Here is a 15541-nt window from a genome sequence, read left to right as displayed (position 1 = left end):
AAGTATCCAATGCTCTCGCTCGCTCAACAATCCATGCATGAACTTACTGTTCAGATGAGTACAAATAATTAAATTAAATCTATCTTTTTTATCTTATAAAAAAAACAAAAGAATCTTTCGTGGAAGCTGGCTGGCTGGGCATGCATGCACCTAGCTAAGGTACTCCTTGCAATGCTGTAGGTCATGCTGACAGGTAGAAGAAAAAAAATACGAAGCAATGCGTGCATGCAACACTGCTTAGCGATTTTGTTGATCTTTAGAGGCAGAGGCCTAGCAGAAACTCCACAGCCTCATCAACTCGCCGTCGTCCTCGGGCTCCTCCCACGTCGACAAGAACGGCGCCGCGGCGCCGGTGTCCACCAGATCCATGAACTCGGGCGAGGCGAATGTCTCCAGGTCGTCCACAGCTCCTCCCCCTCGGGCGGCGAGCCGATGCTGGCCACGGCAGATGATGTCGTCGTCGCGTGCTGCTCCTGGTGGACGTGATCGGTGCTGCCCTGCGTCGATGACAGCGAGGCAGACGTCGGCGTCGTTGCGCAGGCGCTGGAAGAGCACCTGTCGTCGGCGCTGGCGGTCATGCCGGCGTCGTCGATCGCCACGGCAGCCGCAGCCGCGGCACGCAGGATGGACCTCGGTGACACGCCGCCGACGGCAGCCGGGTCATCGTCCTTGTCAGCACGCCGGTGGGAGGAGGACGTGGACGAGGAGGGTAATGAGGTGGGGAAGTTGAGGACGGCGTCGGAGCCCTTGAGGCAGAGCAGCACGGCGTCGTAGACGAGCGCCGCGGCCTCGGGCGTGGCGTAGGAGCCGAGCCAGATCCGGCGCTTCTGGTTGGGCGCCCTGATCTCCGACACCCACGACCCCCAGCTCTACATCCGCACCCCCTTGTATGGCCTCGCCGCCGCTGTGGCAGAACCTCCTAAATTATAGGACCTACATGCACTTGTCACTGTCCAATAACCTTTGACAACTATGCATATGTTTCTGGTAACTTAAGAAGTCTGTCGGGTGTCCTCGGGGAACCCCGAATCATCCACGATTTCCGAGCAGGATCACATTACAGAGTCATTACAGTATTACAACATTTATTCAAATATAGACATCAGAGTAAAATAGCGGAAGTCCTACGATATCTTAGTTTACAAACCAGTTGTTTCAAACCTTATAAACTAAGTTTGATAATTATTACAAACCATATTAGTAGTGGAGTGGCATAATTAACATAAACATAACACACAAAATAAAACTGCCCTGCCCAAGGTCCACCCATTTACTTCTCATCGTCAGATCGAACAATAGTCATGCAGCACGATCCAAAACAGATCTGCTCATGAGGCTCACCTGCAACAAGGGTCAACGAACCCTGAGTACAAAAATACTCAACAAGACTTAACCGAAATAAAACTGAGAAGACTCAGGAATGCAGGCTCAGCGATTCAAGGTATGGCTTTAGCAATAATCAAAATTCTTTTGCGTAAAAGCTCTTTAACCAAATTCTTTACTTCAAAGGTAAAACTTTCTAAGTACCACATATGAATCTGCCATGACCCGTAATGAGATCATGAACTTCATATCCATCTCTTTCTCAAACCTTACTCAAATTCCAATTATTAATACTACGATGATGAACAGTGAGTTGAGTCTCCATAACCGAGGAGCAACGACGATTCGAACCGATTATAAACCCAGCTGGGGATTCCAGACCACACGACATATGCAGGCCCCCGACCTACATATACCAACATATCCTCAGGTCCTCTAGAACAAGAATGGGTCCGTGCCACCCGAAAATACAGTACTCCACCATTCCAGCCCATGGCCACGTGGGTACACGCTATTCCCACCATCTCTCCACTCCTAGTGCATGAGTAGCGATTCTAGTACTAGAATCGCCAGGTTAAGGCTTACCGGAGTATGTGGTTAGTACTACAAAGTCTCACCTCTTGCAATTCAACAACGGTACGGACCTTAATCGACACAGACAGAAAGTACCCGCTCACAAGACCTCTATGTCTTGTGGCTCACACACACCGAGTCCACCCGGTCTAGATTTATTACTCCACAAGCTCATATTTTATGTTCACATAAGTAGCCAAAGATCCATTTAAAATTCTTAGGTGACAGGTAATCACCTGACTAAGCATGACTAAGCATAACTAGTCATTTACGAATAAACAGGTAACAAGGTAGATATGGGACAAAACAAGGTTGGTAATGCACCAATTAGGTTTCCACTTGACCCCTAATCACTTAATGCAGTATAGAAAAGCAAAAGCGAAATTAATTTGTAAAACACAAGGTAGGGTTGTATGTATCCGGGGCTTGCCTTCGTTGACGGAAAAATCTGGTTCCTGCGACGTTTCACAAGTATTTGATCCGACCTCAACAGACGGACTAACTTCCTCAGCAACTTGATTAACTATCACGTGTTCATCTTCGTTCACTACACATAGTAACAATACCATGTTTAACATGATGCAGAATACGAAACATGATGCTCGATGATGGATGCAAAAATTAACAATTCGAATACAACTTTGCTTCGTGGTACAGTTGCAAGTCAAACTAACCAAATCTTTTTCGTACTACTTACATCAATTGCCAAAGATCATTACCAACTAATGACCCAAGGACATCACTCAATAAAAAATTCAATCTAAACTTAAATCATTAAAAGTTACTATTTGCTTTTATGAATTAATTATTTAATTAAGAATTATGAAATAAATCAACTTGTTCCAATTGACCCAAAATTTTTTGTCAATGTTCATTACATGATAAGTAAGTGGCAAAACAAATTTCATAATTTTTGGACAAATAAATAAGCCTAGAAAAATCATGGAAATCCATTTATTAATAAATTGAGCAATTTTCATCACATTCAAAAAGTGCTGAAAAATAATAGTTCACATTTTTCTTAAATAATATACATCACAGAGGAGTCACACAAAAAATTTCATAATTTTTAGAGCTCTAAATAAATCTACACAAAAATAACAAAAACAGACACTATTCATTCAAATCTAAAAAACAGAAATTCATTTTGAACTACGCAGTTACTGACATCGGGTCCCACTTGTCATCCCTAACCTCACGCGGTTGACCACGGCGTTGACGGCTCTGACCAGCGATATCTCGCCGACAGCGAGATCAACGGTGACGACCAAGGTACCAAAACACTACCCTCGACTAAGCACATCGATTTGGGGCACAAGCCGGACTAGCTATGGACTGGATTGAGCACTACGCCGACCATGGCAGCTACGATGGTGCGGCTACGCTACGCTGGCGATGTGAGACTTGTAAAGCTTAAACAGATGGCCTAGGAAGCACCAGCAGCTCACCTCAAACGTGATTGAGCAGAGCACAAGGCTGGAGGAGCACTAGAGAGGTGGGTCGATGTTCCGAGCAGGCATGGCGGAGCAGACCGTCGTCGGTGGCGATGCTCCGGTAGCTATGGTGGTCAAAATGAGAAAACAATGGGTCATAGAGTACTATGGCATCGTGGCAAAGCTGAAGCAAGACTCAGTAGGGGCAGAGGCACACTATGGAGCTCTGGCTACGGTGAGGCGAGCGCGACGGCGACGCTGCCAGCCGCGAGGAAGAAGAGCGCGCACAGCAGTTTCCCAGTGAAATCAAGCTAAATTGGTGGGTTGGCTGGGCACGTAAGGATAAGGCGGAGCTGTAGCAAGCTTTTGCGGCGACGGGAATGCGCTGAGACGACAGCACAAGCTCACCGGAGATGGACGGTGGCGACGGAAGAAAACAGAGGAAGAGAAGAACGACGGCGATGCTATGGCTATAAAGACCGACCAGGAAGCATAGAGAAGCCATGCAGGAGACGTTCCTGCACCAGCGCGACGCCAAAGACGGCCACAATGCGCCTGGAACGCCGAAGAAGGCCTGCCGGCAATGTAGCTTAGACGGTGAACACTGTTCACAAAATTTACAGAATTGCCCTTCGTTTTCAAATTCAAATTACTCCCAAATTTGTATAACAACTCAAAAATCTCCAAAAATAAAAGTTGTTCAAAATTCAAAGTTCTACAACTTTTATTTTATAACCAACCCCAAATTCGGTGTAAATTTTAAAATGAACTTTTGAATTCAAATAAGTGACATTTAACAAATTACGCCTTTTTGAATTACTCCAATTTTTTTATAAGAACTTTGAAATCTCCAAAAACAAACTTTGTATAACTTGACAAGCTCTACACTTTTGCTTTTGGGCTCAATCCCAAAATATGCTTAGATTTTGAAATGAGTTTTCAGGGTAGGATTTAAATGCTGAAAATCAGGGTTTTCTCGAAAATTCAAAATCCAAACAAACTTTGAACTTGAGTCAAACAATACAATTCAACACATACCACATCATTATACACTTGTTTTAGTGTATGCATCTCAAAGTTTTCACTAAATGCCAAATGCTTTGCAATGCATATGATGACATGTCAGGTTTTAGTATTTAAACACCCGAGGTGTTACAATCCTTCCCCCTAAAAGAAATCTCGCCCCAAGATTCAAAGCCATAGGGTAAGTAATGGAAAAGGAAATGTGTTGTGAGAACACATACAAGATCTGTCCATAAAACAGTTGAGGTCCCTTTACAAAACACAATTTGTATCAACCTAGCTTAACTAACATTATTCTATATTGACGCAAGAAACTCTGGAAATTTTTCTAGTAAGTAATCTTCTGATTCCCAAGTAGCTTCTTCTTCTGAATGTTGATTCCATTGTATCTTGTAGAACTTGATTGTCCTTCTTCGAGTAACATGATCTTTATGATCCAAAACTCAGATAGGATATTCGGAATAAGTCAAATCTGGTTCAAGTTCCACTCCTTCAACCTCAACATTCTGCTCAGGCACTCGGAGACACTTCTTCAATTAAGAAACATGGAACACATCATGCATAGCTGCGAGATGTTCAGGTAATTTCAAGCGATATGCCACTTTTCCATACCTCTCCAAAATTTGATATGGTCCAATATATCGATGTGCCAACTTTCCTTTAACACCAAAACGGGTAACTCCCTTCATTGGTGACACTTTCAAATATACAAAATCCCCCTTGTTAAATGTTAATGGTCTACGTCATCTATCCGCATAACTCTTTTGTCGGGATTGAGCTATCTTCAAATTACTTTGGATTTGCTTAACCTTGTCTTCTGTTTCTTTCACAAGGTCAACCCCAAAGAATCTTCTTTCTCCAGGCTCAGACCAACTCAGTGATGTTCTGCACCTATGACCATAGAGTGCTTCAAATGGAGCCATTCTAATGCTTTCCTGATAACTATTGTTGTATGAGAACTCGGCCAAAGGCAGACATTCATCCCACTTTTTGGAATAGTTAAGAACACAACATCTTAACATATCTTTAAGTACTTGATTGACTCTTTCAGTCTGACCATTAGTCTGGGGATGATAAGCTGTACTGTATAGAAGTTTGGTACCTAATGAAGCATGTAAGTGTTTCCAAAAGCTGGAGACAAACTATGTACCCCTATCTGACACTATGGTCTTTGGTATTCCATGTAAGCTCATGATTCTTGCTAAATACATCTTGGCATATTGGATCGTAGGATATATAGTCTTAACAGGAAGAAAATGTGCTGGCTTAGTGAGTCGATCTACAATAACCCATACTGAGTCAAACCCCTTTGATGTCTTGGGTAGACCAACAATAAAGTCCATACTTATGTCCTCCCACTTCCAAGATGGAATATGTAATGGTTGTAATTCACCAGCAGACCTCAAATGTATACCTTTCACCTTTTGACAAGTATCACACTTTGCTATATATTTAGCAATCTCTATCTTCATTTTAGTCCACCAGAATCTTTGCTTCAAGTCATGGTACATCTTGCTGCTTCTTGGATAGATAGATAACCTAGTAGCATGTGCCTCTTCTAGAATTGACTGCCGCAACTCAGGAACTTTTGGTACCACCATGTGATCCTTGAACCATAGCACACCTTCATCATCTATGCTAAAGCATTCTACTTTTCCATTCTTCACTCTTTCCTTGATATGGGCTATACCCTTATTTTCCTTCTGAGCAGCGATAATCTGGTCTCGAATAGTGGCTTTAACAGTTATGTTGGTCAAACTTCCTTGTTGAATCACCCCTATACTCAACTTTTCCATCTCTTGGCATAAAGTCAAACCCATTGTTCTCACTGCCAGACAATTGCAATAACTTTTGCGACTAAGGGCATCCGCAACCACATTTGCTTTACCAGGGTGATAATGTACTTCCAAGTCATAATCTTTAATCAATTCTAACCATCTTCTTTGTCGCATGTTCAACTCTAACTGAGTAAAGATATATTTTAAGCTCTTGTGGTCTATATAAATATGGCACATATTACCAAGCAAGTAATGCTGCCAAATCTTTAGAGCATGAACCACAGCTGCTAACTCTAGATCATGAGTTGGATAGTGTTCTTCATGTTGCTTAAGTTGCCTGGATGCATAAGCAATGACTTAGCCTTCTTGCATCAACACACATCCAATACCAATACCCAAAGCATCACAATAAACATCAAATAGCTTCTCGATATCAGGTTGGGCTAATACTGGTGCAGTGGTCAACAATCTCTTCAAAGTCTGGAAAGCCTCTTCACAATCAGATGACCAGACAAACTTGACTTGGTTCTTCAACAATTCAGTTATGGACTTTGATATTTTAGAGAAATCTGGGATAAACTGACGGTAATACCCTGCCAATCCTAGAAAACTCCGAACTTGATGAACTGTGGTTGGCGGTTTCCAATCAAGCACATCCTTCACTTTGCTTGGATCAACTGCAACATCTTCAGCTGACAAGACATGTCTAAGAAATTGCACTTCCTTAAGCCAAAAATCACATTTGCCGAACTTGGCATATAGTTGATGTTCTCTCAAGCGGGTCAGAATAATTCTGAGATGTTCCGCATGTTCTTTCTTATTCTTGGAATATACTAGAATGTCATCAATAAACACCACTACAAAATTGTCTAGCTCAGGCATGAATACTGAGTTCATCAGATACATAAAATGAGCGAGAGCATTTGTCAAACCAAAAGACATTACCAAGTATTCATATAATCCATATCTTATGGTAAATGTCGTTTTGGGAATATCTTCAGGCTTTATCTTGATTTGGTGATATCCTGACCTCAAATCTATCTTGGAAAAACTTTGTCTCCGGCTAATTGATCAAAAAGCAAATCTATCTGAGGTAAGGGATACTTATTCTTGATGGTCACTTCATTCAACGGACGATAGTCGACACATAACCTCAGGGTCTCATCTTTCTTTTTCACAAAAATTGCCGGACATCCCCAAGGTGATGAACTAGGTTGGATAAACCCCTTCTCAATCAATTCTTGCAACTGAGTCTTCAACTCGGCCAATTCCTTAGGTGGCATCCTATAAGCTCTCCGAGAAATCGGAGCTATTCTAGGTTGCAACTCTATGTTAAACTAAACATACCTATCAGGCGGTAGACCAGGTAAATCTTCAGGAAACACATCCGGAAATTCACACACTACTAGAATATCTCTAATCTCTTTGACAGCAGTTGCACAAATCTTGCCTACTGATTTTCTTAAGGTTGGAAGTTGGATGAGAAGTTGAGAATCACTATCAGGCAAACTCACCCTTAATGTCCTATTCAAAGCATCTATAACAGTCTTATGCTGATACATCCAATTCATTCCCAAGATTACATCTATATCCTGATCCTTAAGGATAATCATGGTAGTGGGAAAAATATACCCACCCAGGTTTACTGGTACCTGGTATACCATTTCCTTAGTACACAGACGTCCCTCGGACGACTGTATAAAGAAACTTTCCTTTGTTGCCCCAATTGAAATTTCATACTTCACGACAAATGTTCTATTGATGAATGAATGCGATGTTCTAGAATCAAAAAGTATAACTGCAGGGTGATTGGCAACAGGAAACATATCCATCATCACTGGCTCCCCTTTCAGAATTTCTCTAGCTTGAATATAGAACACCCGTCCTGTCTTCCTCTCATCTTTGCCCATCTAAGCATTCTGATTGGGGTTCTTGTTTGGTGCCTGACCCTGTTGTTGATTGGCAGGGGCCTTCTGATAATTTTGATTAGCCTACCTGGGATATGGACATTCCCTGGAGAAATGACCAGTCCTTCCACAATTGTAACATGGATAGTTGTGACCCTAGGACGTTGGAGCATTGCCACCAGGAGCATTGGTCGACTGTGAATTCGGGTAGGTTATAGTAGGATGGACATTTGACTATTGCCCAGCTTGAGACTACGACGGACGATAAGGAGGACGATTATGATGTACTGGATGATAAATCACCCTCTGCCTCTTCTGATTTCCCCCCAAAAGATCTAGATGGCATACTCTTTTTCTTCTTGAGCTCTTTATGCTGCCGATACTTTGCCTCTGAAGCAATTGCAATATTTACTGCTTCATGGTAAGTGATATTGGTACAAGTGGTCATCATAGTCTACAATTTGGTATTCAGGCCTCTCATAAACCACCTCTTCTTCTTGGCATCAGTATTGACATGCTTAGATGCATATTATGATAGGTGATTGAATCTTCCCACATACTGCATCATGGTTTGATCTCCTTGCTTCAAAGCAAAGAATTCATCTAGCTTCATAGCCATAACTCCTTCAGGGATATAATGGGCTCTAAAGGCAGTATGGAACTCAGCCCAAGTTATTGGAATGCCAGCTGGTTGCATAGCCACTAAGTTTGCCCACCAAGCACTTGCTACTCCTCTAAGTTGCTGGGCGACAAACGTAGGTTTCTGATACTCCGTGCATGGAATAAGATCAAATTTCTGTTCCATGGTTTGAAGCCAGTCATCAGCCTCCAATGGTTCATCTGCCTTGGTAAACACCGGTGGTCTTGTGTCTGTAAAATCAACATATGTAGCCTCCTGTCTGTTATGGTGGCGACCACGGTTTCCGTGCATCTGATTCTGATTACTCTGAGCTATCTCATGAAGCAAACGAGAATTTTCGACCGTCACATTAACAAGTGCGGTTATAGCATCAGCCAGATTTGTTGGAACTGTGATGAGGACATCGCCACGCTGGACACACCGACGCCATGGTCTTCCCCAAGTTGCAATTCGTTTCCAACTCAGCTGCCACGTCGTCCTCGGATTCAGCAGACACGTCGTTACTGTTTCGGTCATAACTTCCTCATACGACATCGAAACGGGCCGTTCTTGGATGTGTTGGAAAGGGGACGACGATGCCGTCGTTTTGGATCTGGTCCCAGCTCCAGAAGGTCCGTGGATCATTCTGTGTGACCACGGCAAGGTGCCGTGTCACCTATTTGGGCCAACTTGGCCATGTATCGTGTCGGGCCTTAAGCCCAAGTTGTGGGCGCCCAACCCCTGGCCGTCCCCAACCCTAGGTCGAGTCTTAGACTATAAACACAGCCGCCGCCGCTGCTACACAATTGGGTTTTGTTTAGAGTTTAGTTTTCCCTCGAGAAACTGAATCGTTCATTGTAACTGTGGTGACAAATCCTTTTACAGTGATCTAGGGCCCCTGTTCTTGATCTCCTCCACTGTGTCGATTAGTCCTTTGGAACCGAGTTCTTGAACCCTCTATTGATATTCGCGTCATTCATATTTGCAATTTCAGATTGCGTGTTTTACCTTCTTGCTTGTGCTCTTCGATTCGCTTGCAGGAAAAGCCTTCTTGGCGAGGTCAATCAAGTTGTGCTTGGTTGATAACCAACGGAGCGGTGGTGTAACGGTTGCAGGGTTCGAATCGTGTCTGATTTGAAGCCGGATCGCCAACGTCGAGATCTCCACAAATCGAACTTACCGGCTACCTCTCGGAAGATCGGGCCTGTACTCATCAAACTGGTGGCAGATCTAGAATACCATCCTCATCTTATGAAGTTCTCGGAATATACGAACCCCGCGTATGACGCATCTGCTCATGACAAACCAAACTTTATTCACAAGTCTTGATTGAATTGCACAAAAGCTTACTCCAGACACATTACATAGGGTTTACTAATATAAACACAGACCCACAAATACCAAAACAAGACTACATAACTTAACTAAAACTAACTATTATACAATTCTACTCCTGTCCTTGATTACTTCAAACTTTAGGCTCGGTATCCATTCCAGAAATATTACCACCTTCATTATCACTTTCATCGATCATTACTAATTCTTCAGGATCTTCTTCTTCCTCTTCTGATTCGTCATCATCAGCAAGGATGACACCAGGGTCCATGGCATCAGCTTGGGGCTCATGATTTGGATTTAGTAGATTGCTAAGCCTATGAACTTCCTCATGTAGATAAGTATTATGTTCTTCTAAATCTTCTACATAGAATTCTAGCTCATGAGTTTTAGCTCTAGCTACATTTTCTCTATGCCAAGCTTCATTCCTTACTTCCACCATACGAACCAACATATGTTCATAGTTCCTATGCGCGGTGGTGAGACGCCTCAATTGATCCTGCAATTCTCCTACCTGTATAGCATCCAAAGCCCTATCTCTAGTAGCTTGTGCTAATTCTGTAGAAATGCTCTGTATCTCTGCCTAGGGATCAGGCCTAGAGCTGCTACTGCTAGCACCATTATTCCTAGGGGCAAGTTGGTGACGAGGAACTCCTTTGGGTCTAGTGGACTTACGGGCATCATCTTGGTACGAGCCATACTGTAGGAAGCCAATTTAATCCAAGTAAGACCATTTGATCAAAGTCTAAAGAGCAACTAAGATGGATTACATTACTCAAACTAGACTCACTACTCAACTCCAGACTAAAAGGTGAAGGAAGTAATGAGTGAATTAATCATGATGCATGAATCATTCTTACGATCAAAAACATCAAAGCTTATAATGCACATAAACAACATTTGTTTTTATATAGGGCATAGTAAGATTACTACTCCACCACACAAAACCTTTTTAATCAAATAAGGAATGGTGAGAAAAAAATAAGATAAGTTAGAAGCAATTTGGACCAAATTATCAAGTTAAATTTAGTCATCCCAAATCATTTTGAAGTTTTTGTAAAACAATACAACAAAAACCTTGTAACGATCGCTCTGATACCATTCTGTGGTAGAACTTCCTAAATTATAGGATCCACATGCACTTGTCACTGTCCAATGACCTTTGACAACTATGCATATGTTCCTGGTAACTTAAGAAGTCTGTCGGGTGTCCTCGGGGAACCCCGAATCATCCATGATTTCCGAGCAGGATCACATTACAGAGTCATTGCAGTATTACAACATTTATTCAAATATAGACATCAGAGTAAAATAGCGAAAGTCTTACGATATCTTAGTTTATAAACCAGTTGTTTCAAACCTTACAAACTAAGTTCGATAATTATTACAAACCATATTAGTAGTGGAGTGGCATAATTAACATAAACATAACACACAAAATAAAACTGCCCTGCCCAAGGGCCACCCATTTACTTCTCATCGTTAGATCGAACAATAGTCATGCAGCACGATCCAAAATAGATCTGCTCATGAGGCTCACCTGCAACAAGGGTCAATGAACCCTGAGTACAAAAGTACTCAACAAGACTTAACTGAAATAAAACTGAGAAGACTCAGGAATGCAGGCTCAGGGATTCAAGGTATGGCTTTAGCAATAATCAAAGTTCTTTTGCGTAAAAGCTCTTTAACCAAATTCTTTACTTCAAAGGTAAAACTTTCTAAGTACCACATATGAATCTGCCATGATCCGTAATGAGATCATGAACTTCATATCCATCTCTTTCTCAAACCTTACTCAAATTCCAGTTATTAATACTACGATGATGAACAGTGAGTTGAGTCTCTATAACCGAGGAGCAACGACGATTTGAACCAATTATAAACCTAGCTGGGGATTCCAGACCACATGACATATGCAGGCCCCCAACCTACATATACCAACCTACCCTCAGGTCCTCTAGAACAAGAACGGGTCCGCGCCACCCGAGAATATAGTACTCCACCATTCCAGCCCATGGCCATGTGGGTACATGCTATTCCCGCCATCTCTCCATTCCTAGTGCGCGAGTAGCCATTCTTGTACTAGAATCGCTAGGTTAAGGCTTACCGGAGTATGTGGTTAGTACTACAAAGTCTCACCTCATGCAATTCAATAATGGTACGGACCTTAATCGACATAGATGGAAAGTACCCGCTCATAAGACCTCCATGTCTTGTGGCTCACACACACCGAGTCCGCTCGGTCTAGATTTATTACTCCACAAGTTCATATTTTATGTTCACATAAGTAGCCAAAGATCCATTTAAAATTTTTAGGTGACAGGTAATCACCTGACTAAGCATGACTAAGCATAACTAGTCATTTACGAATAAACAGGTAACAAGGTAGATATGGAACAAAACAAGGTTGGTAATGCACCAATTAGGTTTCCACTTGACCCCTAATCACTTAATGCAGTATAGAAAAGCAAAAGCGAAATTAATTTGTAAAACACAAGGTAGGGTTGTATGTATCCGGGGCTTGCCTTTGTTGATGGAAAAATCCGGTTCCTACGACGTTTCATAAGTATTTGATCCGACCTCAACAGACGGACTAACTTCCTCAGCAACTTGATTAACTATCATGGGTTCACCTTCGTTCACTTCATGTAGTAACAAATACCATGTTTAACATGATGCAGAATACGAAACATGATGCTCGATGATGGATGCAAAAATTAACAATTCGAATACAACTTTCCTTCTCGGTACAGTTGCAAGTCAAACTAACCAAATCTTTTTTGTACTACTTACATCAATTGCCAAAGATCATTACCAACTAATGACCCAAGGACATCACTCAATCAAAAATTCAATCTAAACTTAAATCATGAAAAGTTACTATTTGCTTTTATGAATTAATTATTTAATTAAGAATTATGAAATAAATCAACTTGTTCCAATTGACCCAAATTTTTTTGTAAATGTTCATTACATGATAAGTAAGTGGCAAAACAAATTTCATAATTTTTGGACAATTAAATAAGCCTAGAAAAATCATGGAAATCCATTTATTAATAAATTAAGCAATTTTCATCACATTCAAAAAGTGCTAAAAAATAGCATTTCATATTTTTCTTAAATAATATACATTACAGAGGAGTCACACAAAAATTTTCATAATTATTGGAGCTCTAAATAAATCTACACAAAAATAGACACTATTCATTCAAATCTGAAAAACAGAAATTCATTTTGAACTACGCAGTCACTGACATTGGATCCCACTTGTCATCCCTAACCTCGCGCGGTTGACCACGGCGGTGACGGCTCTGACTGGCGATATCTCGCCGACGGCGAGATCAACGGTGACGACCAAGATACCAAAACACTACCCTCAACTAAGCGCATCAATTTGGGGCACAAGCCGGGCTAGCTATGGACTGGACCGAGCACTACACCAACCATGGCGGCTACGACAGCACGGCTACGCTACGCTGGCGATGTGAGACTTGTAAAGTTTAAACAGATGGCCTAGGAAGCACCAACAGCTCACCCCAAACGTGACTAAGTAGAGCACAAGGCTGGAGGAGCACTGGAGAGGTGGGTCGACGTTCCGAGCAGGCACGGCGAAGCAGACCGTCGTCGGTGGCGATGCTCCGGTAGCTGTGGTGGTCAAAATGAGAAAACAATGGGTCATAGAGTACTACGGCATCGTGGCTAAGCTAAAGCAAGACTCAGCAGGGGCAGAGGCGCACTGTGGAGCTCTGGCCACGGTGAGGCGAGCGCGACGGCGACGCTGTCGGTCGCAAGGAAGAAGAGCACGCACAGTAGTTTCCCAGCGAAATCAAGCTAAATTGGTGGGTTGGCTGGGCGCGTAAGGACAAGGTAGAGCTATAGCAAGCTTTTGCGGTGACTGGAACGCGCTGAGACGACGGCACAAGCTCACCGGAGATGGACGGTGGCGACAGAAGAAAACAGAGGAAGAGAAGAGAAGAACGACGGCGATGCTCTGGCTATAAAGACCGACCAAGAAGCATAGAGAAGCCATGCAGGAGTCGTTCCTATGCCAGCACCACGCCAAAGATGGCCACGACGCACCTGGAACGCCGAAGAAGGCCTGCCGGCAATGTAGATTAGACGGTGAACACTATTCACAAAATTTATAGAATTGCCCTTCGTTTTCAAATTCAAATTACTCCCAAATTTATGTAACAACTCAAAAATCTCCAAAAATAAAAGTTGTTCAAAATTCAAAGTTCTACAACTTTGCTTTTATAACCAACCCTAAATTCGGTGTACATTTTAAAATGAACTTTTGAATTCAAATAAGTGACATTTAATGAATTACGCCTTTTTGAATTACTCCAAATTTTTCATAACAACTTTGAAATCTCCAAAAACAAACTTTGTATAACTTGACAAGCTCTACACTTTTGCTTTTGGGCTCAACCCCAAAATATGCTTAGATTTTGAAATGAGTTTTCAGGGTAGGATTTAAATGCTGAAAATCAGGGTTTTCTCAAAAATTCAAAATCCAAACAAACTTTGAACTTGAGTTAAACAATACAATTCAACACATACCACATCATTATACACTTGTTTTAGTGTATGCATCTCAAAGTTTTCACTAAATGCCAAATACTTTGCAATGCATATGATGACATGTCAGGTTTTAGTATTTAAACACCCGAGGTGTTACAGCCACCGTCTTGCCGCCTACTCCGCTCTCCGGCCTGGCTAGCTTGTTGTCAAAAAAGGCGGTCGATGTGAGGACACCATTGCTGCCTGGGTTCTTCACCATTATATATGTTGCCGTTCGCCACGGCGTCGCTTAGATCTTTCTCTGTTCGTGCCTTGGGCGGGGAAGGGACTGAGGTTGACACGCTGATGCGTGAGCAAGTCGACTGGTATATATAGTGGCGTCGAGCTCAAGTGCGAAAGGCAGCCTACCAGTGTGCACGCGCAAGCAAATGATCACACACACCCACACCGTGTGGTCCTATGGAGAAAGGGTTTGGGTTACCGATTTGGGAGACGCGCGTCCTTAGGTGTCATGCCACCCTCCTTTTAACCAAGTGTGTACTTCTTTGATGCTCCACTTTTCTAATCTAGTTATTAGATCATTCACATACGAATGGGGACAAATCTATGCTGTAACAGGGGGTGTTTGGTTCACCTAACACCTCCTAAATTTAGTAGCTTTTAATCTCTTTTAATAACTTTTTTTGTTAAACACCTTTACTAAAAGAGACTAAACAACCTTTAGTTAGCTAGTCACCAAAACCTTACTAGCAGCTCCTAAAACCACATCTAGACAGGGCTTGCTCTTCATCAATGCGCCCTATCCGAGCGCACCGGTACCCCCTCACTCATAGCTCACTCTCTCCCTCTCGCACTTGCTCTCCTCTACTTTCCCTGCCGTCGCCACCACTTCGCTCCACGCCACTGCCACTCCTCTCAACCCCTCCGCTAGCATAGCAGCTCCATCGCTCATTGCTTCTGCCATGGATGGCCATGGGTCCAAGTATACAGACTATTACTCGTAGTCCTCTTATCCAGTGGATCTGA

At 42.5% G+C, this 15541-nt stretch overlaps 1 pseudogene; it reads right to left on the bottom strand.

Annotated features, from left to right (window-relative positions):
* Positions 1 to 270: 270 nt before the first annotated feature.
* On the bottom strand, positions 271 to 14774 carry LOC136502117 (ethylene-responsive transcription factor ERF014-like; annotated as a pseudogene).
* Positions 14775 to 15541: the final 767 nt, after the last annotated feature.

Source organism: Miscanthus floridulus, chromosome 1 (genome assembly GCF_019320115.1).
Source record: "Miscanthus floridulus cultivar M001 chromosome 1, ASM1932011v1, whole genome shotgun sequence".
In the NCBI taxonomy this organism is placed as follows: domain Eukaryota; kingdom Viridiplantae; phylum Streptophyta; class Magnoliopsida; order Poales; family Poaceae; genus Miscanthus; species Miscanthus floridulus.
The sequence above is the reverse complement of the archived record's forward strand: the minus strand, read 5'-3'. Positions and strand labels throughout refer to the sequence as shown.